Below are 10,946 nucleotides of genomic sequence, written 5' to 3' on the forward strand. Positions count from 1 at the left end.
CATGTATCACACGACACCTTCATATTGTGACCCCCCTCGTGACCTGACCTCTGTGACCTGACCTGGCATCAGTGACCTCAGATAGCGAAGTATGTGTTTGACGAACAATATACAATCGACGGTTTTCAATAACTTACCAATTTACTCGATTTCACAATACATTTCTTGAAATGCCTGTGAACGGTGAAAATCCGACCTTTGACCTGACCTGTGACGTCATCGGTTTGACCTAGGTCAATGAAATTTGGTCACAAGGTAGTTCCCGGGTGGGGCTATCGAACGCCGTTTGAATTTTGAAAATCGGCCGGTAAATTTCCGAGATCTCAGGCCCCCCCCCCCCCTACGGGTGGTAGGGTCCGCCGGTAGCCCTACGGGGCGCGGTTTAACCCTCGCACATGTGTAGGGGGGTCGGATGGACCCCCCCCCATGGTTTTTCGCACATAACTCGCGTAAAAAGCGGTCGATCGCGACGAAACTTTCAGTACCCTCGCATTGATCAATTTGACACCTACCCTGAAAATTTCATGACCCTGACCCAAATGACCTTTGACCTGAGACCTCTTTTCCGAGACCATGTTTGGCCGGAATCGCGATTCGGCGTACGTCGGCTCGCATTAGCCGCGCGTTTGCAAGCTTTTCGTGGTTTCAAACGTTCAAACATGTGATTTGATGTTGCTCTCATGCATTAGGGTGGGTGTCAAGGTCACCTGAAGGTCAGGTCAGGTCATTGACCTTTGGTGACCTCGGGTGACCTCGGTTCACCTTTTCGAGTTTTACATGTTTCTAGGCTAGTTTTTGGAGCTGAATTCGAATTTAGCAACCATTTGAACATTTACGAAGTAGTTTTGGTGCCTTCGTAACATGTTACGAAGCTGTCAGAGGCGGTTGACACGTACTACGAATACCCGTCACGACGCCTACTGATTGACCTGACCTGACCTGACCCGACCTGGTCTAAATGCTTAAAGACATCATCTGTGATCAAAACTAACACGATATTCGTGATCAGCACCCCGAAAAATCCCTTAGCAGCCACACTTTACGACTTTCTAATAGGTCCCGATTTTCCCGACTTTGGGTCATTGACCTGACCTGGAAGGTCAACCAATGACCTAGGACCTTAAAATTGGGTATCATTGGCTTCCTCTCGTCACGGGCAACACGCTCGTTTTTTCCGCGAAGCTCTAGCTCGATCAGGGGCCAAACGGCAAGGGGGGGGGGGTCCAACCGACCCCCCCCTACACATTAGAAGCTGGAAAACGCCGCACACATGCGAGGGTTAAGACTTTCCCACATTTCAACGGAATAATTAAGCCTTGCCGGTAAAAAAAATGTACGTCATAAATAACTTTTGTGTCACGGTACCTGTGTGCGGCATTCTTGTCATTTTTTTCTTTGTGTGTTTGCAAGACCATCCACATCAGAGCATTGTTAAAGCAAACAATCCGATTTCACCACGCATTTTATTTGTTAAAAATGCGCAGCCAATCACACTCGCACACATGGTGAGACGATGGTAGCACAATATTGCGGAAAACCGTCAATCGAATAGATACCCGGCCAGGCCATCGGAGCCTGTTGTGTCATTCACTGCTGACGGATGTTTGACCTACTGTTGGCCGTCGCCGGACGGCCTCGGGTGGCTGCAGCTCGTAGGGCCAAGACGCCGACGTGTGATGCGGTATCCGACACGGTTTCTGTGAACAAACAGTGATCGTTATCAGTGGGAAATTCACATTCGCTAATAGACAAAGTCTCTTCATCTCGATCTAAAGCAAAGTAAATGTGACTACATTATACCATAAATATACGCTATAAACGGGAAACTTAGCCCGTGTTCGATGTCTCTCGGACGGCGAAGATTCTACGCCGTCCGGCCAATCACGTTCCATAACCGCAGCCGAGCCCCCGCTGACCTTGGACGGGATTGGCCGGTCGACGTAGAATCTTCGTCGTCCGAGAGACATCGAACGCGGAGCCAGTCTGACTAAAAGAATGCGCATTGTGCAAAGTGATTGCAGATCATTAGGGCCTCACTGCCAAGCGTGGGCATTATAGGCCCACGCACTATATGCGTTTTGATGCAATACGAAACGTTTTGATTGTCAAGTTGCGGAGTGAATCTGCGAAAAGCCCAAGTCACTTTTCCAAGGTCAGAGACAAAATGGATGAGCCATTATCCCGTGAGGAAATATCGAATAGAGGCCACCTGGCGGTTGGCCCTACAACTGGAGTTTCGTGTACAGGGCAGTGGAGGCGCTGAATAGTGCGATTGATTTCTAAATAGTCGGCAGCAGGATGGTAAGATGTTTTAGATGTCTTATTTCTCTTTGTATTTAGTGTTTCGCTATTGCGTTGATTTTAGCCTTTTTATGGATACATACTGCGTAATGATTCACATGTTGTTTGTCGGTGTATTTTAATACTTTTATGTACACGACGAGAGGGCTGGTGGATACATCAATACACTGGATTCGGATTTGGATTTGGAGGGTGAGCTCAGCGGACCTGCCCCGAGGCGACGCTGCACCCCACACCGCGTATGATACATGAATTATACGGTAAAATTTAACTACAGTAGTACCACAAAATGTAAACAAACTTTCTTACCTACCAGTGGTAAGAAATATACCGATACAATTAAGGAACTTACTACAATTCATCTCAGAGGCGGATCCAGCTCAGTTTTTTTTTTTGGGGGGGGGGAGGGGCAAACCATAACAATTTATCGATTCTTTACATGCCTCGTCCATAGGCGTGATGTTAAAATTATGCCGTTGGGGGGGGGGGGGGGCAAATGCCCATTTTGCCCCAGTGTCCCAAAATTGTATTTTCGCTTAGGTGTCGGAGGGGGAATTCTTCACCCAAAAGGGGGATAAGAGTGGAAAACTGTCAGTTATATAAGGCCCAAAAAGGGTGGAAAAGGATGTTCAATGGCGCACGTTTATAGGTATACAAGTGTGACAGATTGTAGGATGTAAAACAACCATCCACACAAATGCTTGCTTTCAGTAAAACTGGGAGTGGAAAACAGCTCTTGAAAAATTGGGATGAGAGTGCAAAATAATTTTCTTTGGATGTCAGTTCCCACCCAAATCAACAAATTTTCGGACACTGTTTTGCCCCCCCCTGGATCCGCCACTGATTCATCTAAAAGCGACATCGCAGCGATATTGTCATCGGCCGTCTTTTCCAAATTAAAGCGAATAACTAACTACACAGAACAGTGAAACTATCAATCTAAAACAAGAATTACTTACCATACAAGTTTTCCCTGTCACACAAAGACAATTGATTAAATCATTCGTTGGAGTCCTCTTTGAATTTTTGGTTGTAGAAGGGGATGTACCCGCAGACCACCTGCCAGTCGGTGATGTAGCATCCGGTCAGCGCTGCGAAGCCGCCGAAGGTGGCCAGCGTGGGGATCCTGTGAGCGACGCATCCGGTCACGGGTCACATCAAAACTCAATCGAGATTAACGGTAACAGGCACTCTACTCTGAGACCAAACAATCGTCAGAGTTAGAGTTTATCAGTGCTAATAAGCTGAGGTGATGTGCATGTCATCAAGAAAAGCATCCCTAAAAAGGGATCGTGAGTAAGCTAGCAAGAAACTTCGTTCCGAAAAAGCACAAGGGGTCAGCTCAGCTAGAAGATTGGGGATAAAATCGTTTATTTCACATTACCACAGGGTACATTTCGATGACACACTAGACACTACCACTCATATACCGTTAGTGCTTTGGTTTTGCACCAAATATTTCGCCCCATGGAACCTCGAAATCGCTTGGGGCTAGGGATAAAATGTATCCAAAATTATCTGGCACAGAAACTCATTGAACTATTTCAGCATTATTTGCATAAATTAAACAGTAATTTGGATATATAGGTACTGACTATTAATTGCCAATACCACAAACAAGTATCCATTTTGCTCTGAACTTTTAAGTACATTGGTTCACAAGAAAAGACAAGAAAATAACTTGTTGTTCTCAGTACCTATTGACAAGTACTGTATCTAATCTGTAATCCATAAACAAAGCCTGCCACATCCCATTACCAAATTAGAAAACCAAATCTAATCTGGACATAGGCCCAATGCTATAAATAGTAAGCTTCCTCAATAGCCAATAAACTATCAAAGGGCTCCTAAGGCTCCTAGCAGTGGCACAACCTTCGCTTGAGGCATTTCACACCAAAAGCTTCAATCTCAAGAAATAGTCAGTAGTGGTTGGGGGCCTTTTCACTGATTGAAATGATAGAAATTTACTTAAAATTCAGCACATTCTATCACGAATGGTCTATCACGAAACACTGATTTGGCATAAAATTTCATTGTTGGTTGGCTTTCAGTATGATAAGTACCTTGATATTACTAGAGGATCAGGATGACCATTTTCTCTAGATTTAATTATCCCAACTTAACCCACTATCTGGAAGAAAACCTTCGATGAGGAAAGTAAGTGTTTAGTGTGGTGTTATAGCATGCTTTTCTCAAGTTTGACGCTCACTGTAAATATCTCTTTGAACATGACATGATATTTTCTAAATTGTTTTAAAACTGGTTAGCACTCATTGCTTTTTACAGATGATAAACTTAATCAAAATTATTAGTACATGGCTCCCATTTCTCTGACTCACAGCTCAAAGTTGCCATTTTACAGTTCCACATCATTGCTCGACTTATTAGGGAGTAACAATATAATCATCAATCAGTCACATAGTATTTAACATCAGTGACATCATAGTAGGTACTTCATAGGGGTTCAAAAACACATTTTGAAAAAACTGTTTACCTCTTAAATGCAAAGTATGCTGAACAAATTTCCTAGTAAATCAGATAGCAAATCTAGTGCTGTATTAAAAAATATTTACAGAAAGGGTCAAACAGAAAACTATGCACAATGTGAAGTCAAATGATTCCCAGTCTTTCACTTATTTCCCACTTTCCCAAAGTTGCTTGCATTTTTCTTTCTTGTGCATTGAACAATGATTCTACAGTGCTTGTTGCTGTTGAATAAATTAAAACACTGGCAGATCAAGTGCGGTAGTTGTAGATGTTGTGGAAGCATGTTCCGAAAGAATTTCTTCAAAATCCTTAGTCCTCAGATTTTGATTCCTTATGCACTGCCATGCATTTAAAGGGACTATCCCACCTTCTAAAATGTTGTTAAAACCAGTTAAATTGTGCCCGACTTTATAGATTGGATGACCAGGAACACGGTTCTGGCATTTATTTTTCATTAAACATCTTAGGCTTCCCATATTCCAAACACAAACTTTCAAATATGTGACGTCACAGCCAAAAATTACCTCCTTCCCCAGGCCACATTACTGTCATAAAGCTGATTCTTTTTACTCTGTAGGCACCACAACAAAGTTCAGACCAAGTTTTAAGCGATTTTTCAACGAACAAACCCATTTAAATCAGAATGACTAAACGAGGTGACGTCACACTAACGGTCGCTCCATGTTGAAGATAGGGCCGTGTACAAGGCCCATTTTCAAATGAAGGGAACGAATTTCTTCAACACCAAGAGGCCGCGGGCAGGCGCGGATCCAGGGGGGGCGACGGGGGCGGCCGCCCCCCCCCCCCCCGGCAAAGTGGCGCCCTTTCAGCTGTCCGGTGCCCGGCGCCGTCAGGCGCCGGGCACCGGACAACGCCATATACATATAAGGCGCGCTTTAGCACTATCAATACCCACGACCCATGCAATGGCGCCCCACACAAAGCTCCGACGCAACAGTAGATGGTAGTGGATTGCATACGCAGTCGCTACCAAGGCAAGGCGCCCCTTTTATCGCATGGAGGCGCCCCTATAAACTTCATAGGCGCCCCTCTTTCACATAAAGGCGCCCCTCTTACTCACCCCATTCCCTTAGGCAATGGCGCCGCCCTTGGGCGATGGCGCCCCCTTGAGGGATGGCGCCCCCTATAAGTTTGTCCGCACCACTTTTAGCGTGGTTACGCCCCTGATCTGCAAAGCATAACAGGCGCCCCGCCCCATTGAAGATCACAGGCGACTGGGCGCCCCATTGAAAAAAAAAACATGGCGCCCCTCAGGCGCGGATCCAGCGGGGGGCGGCGGGGGCGGCCCCCCCCCCTCCATCCGAAAAGGCGCCCATAGCCCGCGGCAGAGAGGGGGCCCCGAGCAGAAGAGCGGCGACACAGCAAAGGTTGAGGAGAAAAAGGGCGCCTCCACTCAGAAGTTGGGCTCACCAAGCACGAGAGCGACGCCCAATTGCCCGTTCCCAGCAGATGAGAGTCGCCCCAGCAGAAGAGCGGCGTCTTATTAAAAGAATAAAAAGATACCTTCTGTTCAAGAGAGGCGCCCCTGGCAGCGGAAGGGCACCCCCAGCAGGAGAAAGCACCCCTGAAGAGGAGCGACGCCCCAGCAAACGGAGAGAGGCGCCCCCATTCCGAGAAGAAGAGAGGCGCCCTGACAGCAGATGGGCGCCCCAGCAAAAAAGGAGCCCCATAAGAAGAAAATGGATGCCACTAAGAGAAGAGGGGTGCCCCCGGCAGCGGAGGGGGCCCAGAAGAGAAGGGTTTCCAACAGGAGAGGGGCGCCCCCACCAGAAGAGGGGCGTCCCAGCAGAAGAGAGGCGCCACAGCAAAAGTTGACCAGAAATAGGGAGTCTCCGGCAGAGTTTTGGCTCGCCAAACAGGATAGGGGCGCCCCATTGACAATATCCGGCAGAAGATAGTTACCCCGGCAGCAGATGGGCTTCCCAGCAGGCAGCAGTCGTCGGGTGCCCCCAGTAGAAGAGGGGCGCCTCATTACAAGAAGAGGAGCATATTCTGCACAAGAGGGGCGCCCCTGACAGCGGAAGGGCAGCCCCAGCAGAGGGGCGGTGCCCCAGAAAAAGGAGAAGGGTGCCCCACTCCGAACAAAAGAGGGACGCCCCAGTAAAAAAAAAAAAACATAAGAAAAAAGGGGTGCCGCTGGCAGAAGAGATAAGTCCCCGCAGTGGAAGGGCGCCCCCAGAAGAGGTGTCTCTAGCAAAAGAGAAGTGTCCCCTGCAGAACAGGGGCACCCCAGCAAAAGTTGGACAGAAATGGGGCGCCTCCAGCAGAATTTGGGGTCGCCCAAGAGGAGAGGGTCGCCCCATTCACAGTAGAAAAGGGGACTCCCCAGCAGCAAAGGGGCGCCCTAACAGAACAGGTGCACTCCAAGTAGAAGTGTGACGCATCAGGAAGAAGAGGGGCGCTTCTAGCAGAAGATGGCCGTCCCAGATAAGTGGGTCGCCTACAGCCAATAGGTCGTTCTTAGAAGAAATGATGCGACTCAAGCAAAGTGGGCCTCCCCATGAGGCATTGGGCGATCCCAGCAGAGGTTGGGCGCCCTCAGGAGAAGTGAGGCAAGCCAGCATAAGTGAGACGCTTCCAGAAAAAAAGGAGAAGAAGGATGCACCAGCAAATGGAGGCCACCTTTTTGCTAATATTTTTTGCTAACGTAGCGGCGCCCATCTACGACTTTTAACCCGCGCCGTGCTGGTGGTCCGAGTTTTCCGTGTCGTGCTAGGGGGGGGGGGAGGTCACGTCCCCTCGTCTAACTCGGCTCCTAGGTCGCGTAGAACTAGAGACACGCGGTAAGCGGTTTTCTAGGTTAGGTCAAATAAGGTCAGGTCACCAAAGGTCATCAAAGGTAAAATGTTGCCTATTTCAACAATTTTCGAAACGCCGGCACATAGATCGGAAACCAATAGAGCTATAGTGCCGCGGTAAAGCGCATTCAATAGCCCTTTCAAAGGTGCTTATGGAACTGCCCTCAGAATTGACCTCTGGTCAACGGTCTAGCCTCCAGAGGGCAAAAACTCTAAAAATAGCAGTTTTACGAACAATGTTTTCCTGCAATAGCTTTTGACTCAAGAGAGGCTCGACATTACGTTTGCCAGCATCGCGTTTCTGTCGTCGAGTAATTTTGTAATTTTTTGGTCATGACAAAGGTAATTTTGATAATTTGACCTCAGGTCAAGGTCATGACCTCACCGGGGAATGTCATGTTGCATATCAGTCGATCTGTATCGTCGAGCTGAACACAACGGAGGTGTTTTTATCGTTCTAGCATATGTATCTATCAAAAGTTATTTTCAAAAAACTGTTCAGGACCTTTCATGACCTGGGATGACCTGTGGGACACAATGAATGGTCACAGGTGCAATTTTCTTATTCAGTGTGTTGATTTTACATGTATCCTAATGCTTGCGATTGTCTAGAATGGCGCTCGTCCAAAAGCCTTTCAGGTGTCTCACATAAACTTAGGTAGTATACCTACCCGGTATAGGTACCTAATGGAGATTGGAGAGGTCGCAAAACTGACCTGACCTTAGCCCACAAATATCAAAATTCCGAGATATACATTTCACGAATATTGTTGCTTTCATCAATCGTTGACAGTTTCAAAGCGACCGTTCTGTCGGTATAGCAATGGTGAGCATTTTAACATTCCATGGGGTTAGGTCACTTGTCATGACCTGGTGACCGTTGCATGACCCGGGCCTGACACTTTCACAACATGTGCAAAAAAGATGCATGATAATGTGTGCTTAAAACGGCGGCGCTGCGCACAGCTGTTTTTTCAGATATTTGCGAAAAACCTGAGGGGGAGCATGGCAACGTCCCACACCACGGCGCGGGCGCGGGTTCGACGACTCTCGATTTTGACGACGGTTTGGCGCCCCTTCGTATGAAGCGCCCCCAGATTGCCAGGTCGCCCCTATTTTGACTTGCCGCCCCCCCTCCCGAAAAATCCTGGATCCGCCCCTGGCCGCGGGGGTTGCAACCTAGATAGATAGTGGTTTCTGAACCTCGCCGCAAACTTGGCTATCTCAACTCAAACCCCATGTTAAAGGTGGGATATTAAGGTGGGATATTATTAAGGTGGGATAGTCCCTTTAAGGCAAACCCTGTAACAAAAACCCTGTTTCTCTCTTTTCAAGAACAATGTTTTAGTAACGTCGGGCACTGCAGGGGGTGAGAGATCTGCCCCAAATGCCTCTGAATCTGCTAGTAAATAAAAAACAATTTTATTACTTTCTACCATTGAGCATTGAGTGGGTAGGTACGGGAGCAACATTAATGCCTAAAATTGAACGATATACAATATACCAGCATGCCCCCAGTATTACATATCACTTAACCGCCTTACCAGTTCTTCAACTGAGCCATTTGCCTTGCTCCAAACGCAACTCCCGACATTTTTGCAACAAATTAGGATATATTATCTTGTCTTGCTCTCCGCCCGAATTACACAATACCTGCAACCGCTGCAACAAAATGAGCGTCGTAACCGTATTTACTGCGCCGTTATTGAAAGGAGAAAATAGAGGTGAAAAGCGTTAATAGCTTGCTTCTCTAAGCACTAGTTTGTAGTTTTATCGGTAGATGGCATTAGTGGTATGCGCCTGAAGTGATGCTGTGCCGGCTAGCATGAGCTCAAATTGTGCCATATAGCCAAGGCGCCTAGCGTTCCGATTCGGCAGTCGCCAGTTCGGTCGCCAGTTATGGCCGTTATGGCCATTGGCCAGTGGCCAGTGGATTGTTGCAAGCTTATAACTCCGCCCGTTATGTTGCAAAAGATGCAACAATTTACAAAATGACCCCTTCTACTTTAACCCGCGCCGTCCTGGCCTATACGGCCTTGGTCCTGGCGACCTGAACTTTCCGCCGAGTGCTGGGGGGGGGGGGGGGGGTTCACATCCAACTCGGCTCCTGGGCAACGTAGCGACACGCGGTAAGCGGCAATCGAAAGAGCGTCAAAAATAAGGAAGCGGGTTAAATATTCAACGATCACTGGATCGAAATTATCGCAAAATAAATGAGCTAGAGCCTCGTCAAAAATGCTTTGTAAAAGCGACTATTTGTCAGCAGTTGACGATGCACTGCCGATCTTGGATTATATACAGCCATGTGCGATGGCGGACGGCCTTTAGAGTGCTTGAGCCTTTGTCTTTGGAAACATCCATGATCAAAGGGAATGCGGTTACCACTTAGGTATATAGCTCGGTGTCAGCCGGCATGGGCTCCGCCATCGGGAGAGAGCGGGGGGGGGGGGGAGGTCGCAGAGGTCCACCCCCAAGAGTTTCGCTGCGAGTTTGTTTTTTGCGTATGACAATAACACCTATGTGTATGGGTATTGTGTGTATACCCACCCTCTCGGACCACCCAGCCTCGTACCTAATCCGTGTTTTAGTTAGGACAAACGGGTCCACGTCAAAACAGCTAGTGACTATTGAGCTAGTGACTTTTGAGCTAGTACAAATGAGCTAGTGCTTCAAAACAGCTAGTGACAAAACAGCTAGCGCCAAAATAGCCAGTAATGCAAAATAGCTAGTGCATCAAATCAGCTAGTGACAAAACAGCTAGCGCCAATATAGCTAGTAGAGCAAAATAGCTAGTGCTTCATTATAGCTAGTGACAAAATCGCTAGCGTCGAAATAAGTAATGAAGCAAAGTAGCGGATTTGTACTAAGTACGAGCAGCTATTATAGATTCTTTCCCGATGAGTCCTTAGATTCTTTCCCGACGACGAGTCCCGACCGGTAGAAGGAACAGAAGAGCACCGTTGTTTGACACAATTATTTGGAATGTTACACACAGAAAAATATTAACACCGTTAGCGGTGTAATTGCACAGTACATATCTGAGCACTTGAGGAAAGTTAATTTAGTCCCTTCCCCGCTTAACCCTCGCCCGCACATGGGGGGTGGTTGCCACCCCCCCCCCAGGTAGTCTTTCTGCTCTGCACTCAACATTTTTAAAGCTAGAAGGCTGATTTTTGGTATAGCTGCTCCTCTATCCTTTATTGATGTCCACTGAAAATTTCAAGTTTCTGTAATTTTTGGTTTCGGAGATATGACCTTGTTTGTCAGGTCAGGTCATGACCAAAATGGCCAATTCTCAACATCTTGCGTTTGCCATGGGCCTTGTGAGCTTTTGACACC

The 10,946-nt window shown here is 47.4% G+C and overlaps 1 long non-coding RNA gene across 1 annotated transcript; it reads right to left on the reverse strand.

The window, feature by feature from the left end:
- Positions 1–1,449: 1,449 nt before the first annotated feature.
- LOC122372618 lies at positions 1,450–9,308 on the reverse strand. The gene is made up of 3 exons (XR_006254898.1): positions 9,152–9,308; positions 3,261–3,427; positions 1,450–1,697 (listed from the first exon to the last, which is right to left on the reverse strand). It is a non-coding gene; the product is annotated as an uncharacterized LOC122372618 (long non-coding RNA).
- Positions 9,309–10,946: the final 1,638 nt, after the last annotated feature.

The sequence above is a fragment of the Amphibalanus amphitrite genome, unplaced genomic scaffold (genome assembly GCF_019059575.1).
Source record: "Amphibalanus amphitrite isolate SeventyFive unplaced genomic scaffold, NRLGWU_Aamphi_draft 001378F_arrow, whole genome shotgun sequence".
In the NCBI taxonomy this organism is placed as follows: Eukaryota; Metazoa; Arthropoda; class Thecostraca; order Balanomorpha; family Balanidae; genus Amphibalanus; species Amphibalanus amphitrite.